Source organism: Plectropomus leopardus, unplaced genomic scaffold (assembly GCF_008729295.1).
Source record: "Plectropomus leopardus isolate mb unplaced genomic scaffold, YSFRI_Pleo_2.0 unplaced_scaffold28363, whole genome shotgun sequence".
In the NCBI taxonomy this organism is placed as follows: Eukaryota; Metazoa; Chordata; class Actinopteri; order Perciformes; family Serranidae; genus Plectropomus; species Plectropomus leopardus.
Window position 1 is genome coordinate 1 of NW_024630894.1, and position 4,545 is coordinate 4,545.

The 4,545-nt window shown below is 38.9% G+C and overlaps 1 long non-coding RNA gene across 1 annotated transcript; it reads left to right on the plus strand.

Moving 5' to 3' along the window:
* The first annotated feature begins 1,036 nt into the window (after positions 1 to 1,036).
* On the plus strand, positions 1,037 to 1,940 carry LOC121938069. Its single transcript, XR_006105239.1, has 3 exons — positions 1,037 to 1,172; positions 1,292 to 1,376; positions 1,503 to 1,940. It is a non-coding gene; the product is annotated as an uncharacterized LOC121938069 (long non-coding RNA).
* The last annotated feature ends 2,605 nt before the right edge of the window (positions 1,941 to 4,545 follow it).

A 4,545-nucleotide genomic window follows, 5' to 3' on the forward strand; every position in this document is an offset into this window, starting at 1 on the left:
TTTTGCAACTTTCTATGCTATGGCATGTCTTTGCACGCTATTTAATGCAGTATTAAGGTGTTTTCAGCAGTTTTTGGGAGATGCCATTTTTTGCCATTCTAAACTTTTGCCATACTATAGCCTTGCTCTTTGGGCCATTTTTTCGACATGCTAAATTTTGTTGTGTTTGAGCGTTTTTGCAACTTTCTATGCTATGGCATTTCTTTGCACGCTATTTAAAGCAGTTTTAAGGTTTTTTCAGCAGTTTTTGGGACGTGCCATTTTTGCAATTTTTGCCATACTATAGCCTTGCTCTTTTGGGCATTTTTTTTGACATGCTAAATTTTGTTGTTTTTAAGCGTTTTTGCAACTTTCTATGCTATGGCGTGTCTTTGCACGCTATTTAATGCAGTTTTAAGCTGTTTTCAGCAGTTTTTGGGACGTGCCATTTTTTGCAATTTTTGCCATACTATAGCCTTGCTGTTGGGTCATTTTATGGGTCGTTTTTTCAACGTGACATATTTTAGCTTTTTTTTGCCATTTTTGCATCTTTCTATGCTATGGCGTGTCTTTGCACATTATTTAAAGCGGTTTTCAAGTATTTTCAGCTCTTTTTGGGACATGTCAGGTTTTGACATTTTTGCCATACCAAAGTCTTTCTTTTTGGGTCATTTTTTCATTATAACATAATATGGCGTTTTTGGCGATCTCTGCAACATTCTATGGTATGGTGTGTATTAGTATGCTATTTTATGCAGGTTTCAGCTGTTTTTGGAGCATGTCAAATTTTTACATTTTTTGTCCTAACACTAGTATTGTATAGCATTAGGCCGTTTGTCGACATGCTGTATTATGGTGTTTTTTGGGTGTTTTTACATCATTCTAAGCTTTGGCGTGTTTAAACCTTTTTTCACATATACAAGGGCCTTTTTTATTTGTTTTTTGGTTTTTTTGCCTCGTCTTAAAATTAGAGTTTTACTACATATTTTGATTCTTTTGTCCCCAGGTGGACAGTACCTGTCTGTCCCAGAGCTGAAGTCAGGACAAAGGAGTGTCCGTGGTGCGCGATTGGCCGTCCAAATCGTCCCACCCTGGAGTCACAGTGACCTATGTTTCTCCTTCTCTCATTGGCTGTTGGGTCATCATGTGGGCGTCCTGCAGCTTTTTGCCAGGAAAAAGGGACGAGGCCAAAGGTACCAGGGACAGACATAAACAACACACCATTAAAAGGACAGTGAGTCTTCTTTTTTTCATGTAAAAAAACAAAAATAAATAAATGTGTGACATCCTCTTCCCTGATTGGCTGTTGCAGGTATGGCTCCGTCCTCTGGAGCAGGACAGGTGGACACGGCTGGAGACACACACAGGTTACCTTGACGATGCACTCTCTGGACAAGGTGAGACACACACACACACACACACAAATTAAATTTTTTATCTGAGTTTCTGTTTGGTTGGTGATGACTCGAGTGTGTGTGTGTGTGTGTGTGTGTGTGTGTGTGTGTGTGTGTGTGCACGCGCAGGTGCTGTTGAAAGCCGAGCGCAGGAGAGGACGGCGAGGACAGATCGCTGTCGATGATGTCACACTGAGACAGGGGGCGTGTCGATGACATCATGCAGTCTGGGGACACTGAGCCGTCGCCTCACAGACGACGTTTTTATTAAAGACTGGATTTAACTCTTAAAGGACCACGCTGCCTTTTTAAAAAGTGAATATGAAACTTTTCGGAATAATAAAGTGTTTTACATGAATCTTAAATTATCTTCATGTGAGAAGATGACAGACTTTAGAAGAGATTTTTGTTTTTCTTTTCTCTTTTGTTTCTTTGTTCCTTTGTTTTGGACGGACGCTCAGTGGACTGAAAACAAGAGACAAACTTAACTTTTCCCTAAAATCTGCTTCAAACTAACTGGTTTTAAGATGTGGAATAATTACTTTTAATGTTGTAAACTTTTATGAATTTCTGCCTTTAATTTTCTTTACCGGTTTGTAAATATCATATTTTTACATACATTTCATACATATAAGGTTCGTTTTTAAAACAGCGTTTTGTAAATATATTTCATAAATACTGATGTGCTAATTTGTGGTATTTTAAATAAAACCCTTGCCTCTATTTTATGTCTTTCATAGTAATTTATTTTTCAAATCCATATTCAAGTACTTATTGTGGCGGATCTTAGTCCCGCCCACACCGCGGACGACATGCTGCGGTACGACGTTTGGTGCGCTGGTTTATCTCATTTTATAAACTCTGGTTATCTTTGGTAAAGTTACTAAAGCTGTTACGTACATGTAGCAGAGCAAGAGAAGAAAGACTCAACTACAGTACAAGTACCTCAAATTAGTGCTTAAGCGCAGTACTTGAGTACATGTATTTAGGTACTTTAAAGTATTTCACAGAGGACACAAAAAAATGATGTTACTCACTGCAGCTGGAGACTTTTAACCCCCGCAGCATCACCTGCAGGCAGAGAGAGGAAGAGGAGGGTGAGTGTGACATCTGCTTTGGATCACGCACACACACACACACACACACACACACACACACACACACACAGAGCAGTAAAGTTAATGACAGGTTTCACATGTTGTGTGTCTGTAAAGTGAATTATCTGTCTGTGTGTGTGTGAGCGTGTGTGTGAGTGTGTGTGAGTGTGTGTGTGTGTGGTTACGGCCCTGCTTGTTAACCCTGTAATGACCACAGTAGCCTCTGCACTCTGTCTGAACAGCAGCAGTTTTAAAATCAAAAACAATGAACACAATAACAACATTAATGTGATTCTGACCAACAGCTTTTCATTTTATTTATAGATACACAATGTTTTTTACAATGTTGTTTCCTAAGAAAAAGAATTGTTTGAAACATTTTCTTTTTCCTATAAAACCTTTTTGATTTTCTGAAAAAAAAAAAAAAACGCCACCATTTATCACAGCCAGAAACAAAAAAAACCCAGAAATCTTTGGATTTTTACATTTCCGATGGTCCTTGAAGACAGTTTCTATTTGGAAATTCTTTGACTTGTCCAGGTTTTATTGTAACTGTAGAAACCCTGTCGCATCAAAATGAAACGAAATGTTTCTGAGTCCAAGATGTTCCGATGAAAATGTTAGAAAACAGAAATCTGTGAAAATTCTCACATTAAAGAAAAGGAAAATGATGCCAACAGATAATTTAATGATTAATTAATTATCAATTTACTTGAAGACGTCTCATCACAGCGCTGATACGAAGTGCGTGACAGAAAATATCTAAAAAACAAAAAACGGAAATTTAAAAAGAAACGCTGAGTGAAATTCAACTGTTTTCATTTTTTGTGAATTGATGATTCTTTCTCTGTGTTCACTCTGAGTCCCCAGTTCGTCCATCACAAGTCGGCAGTGAGACACTCGGAGGCAGCGGCGTCTCTGACGGCGTCTCTGACGGCGTCTCTTCTGCGTGAGTCCGCGCGTGTCCGGACAGCGTGGACTCGCTCGCTGCGGTTGGTCGATGGGGTGAAGGTCTTTGTGTCTCTCCCGTGGACCCGCCGGTGGGCGCAGTTTCACAGCTGGCGGACGAAGCGTTTCTCTCCTGCGTGGGTCCGCTGGTGTCCGGTCCGGAGCTGGCAGTGGGAAGCTTTGTCCCCTGCGGACGCGTTCACGGCCGTACGGTGTCTCTCCTGTGTGGACGCTCTGATGGTCCCCCGGGTGGCCTGTCCCACTGCGTGCAGCTGTGACGCGTCTGGACGTCTTTGAGGCTCCCGGTTTCTATGGTGACAGAGACACAGAGACAGGCGGGTCTGCATCCTCGGCACTATTTACCACACGGCTCACAAAAACACCAACGAGTGGAGGCAGATGATGAGAGAACTGACGTTATCTTAAAAAAATGGACACTTTTTTTCTTTAAAAAATTCCGTCATCAAAACTTTTTTTTGTTAACAGTTTTGCTGTATTTTTTCCTTTAATTATTTTTTAGAAGATTTTGCATTTTGGGCAAAATAAGGTTTTTTTTATTCATTTATTCTTTAAAATTTCAGTTTTTTCATTACAACTTATGGGAGATTTTTCTTTTTTTTTTTTTTTTTTTTTTACAATTTTCCAGTATTTCTTTCCTTTAATTTTTTAAAATTTTTTTTAAGATTTTGGCAAAAAAAAAAAGTTCTGGCAGTGTTTTTTTCCTCTAAAGTTTTTAGATTTTTTGATCTTTTAAAATTCTCTGCATTTCTTTTTTTTTTCTTTTACAATTCTCATATTTTTCCATTTGAAATATTTGTTTTTCTTTAGATTTTATTGGAAATGTTTTTTTTTAAATATCAGTTTTCTGGTGACTGGAGGCTGTCCTCACAGTGAAGTCTGGACAGTTTGACTCACCTGACGTCCACAGACGTCCTTCAGCGCGAAGACGCTGCCGACGTCCTCTTCTTCCCGCCATTCAGCTCTGACGTCACACATGTAAAAGATAAAAATAGATCAGAATATTATAATCATTTCATAAGGTCAAAAAATCATTTTCTGTTTTAAAATATACTTTTCTTCAACTTAATAAAAAAAGGCTTTTTCGAATTTGCTGAAAAACCTTTTTG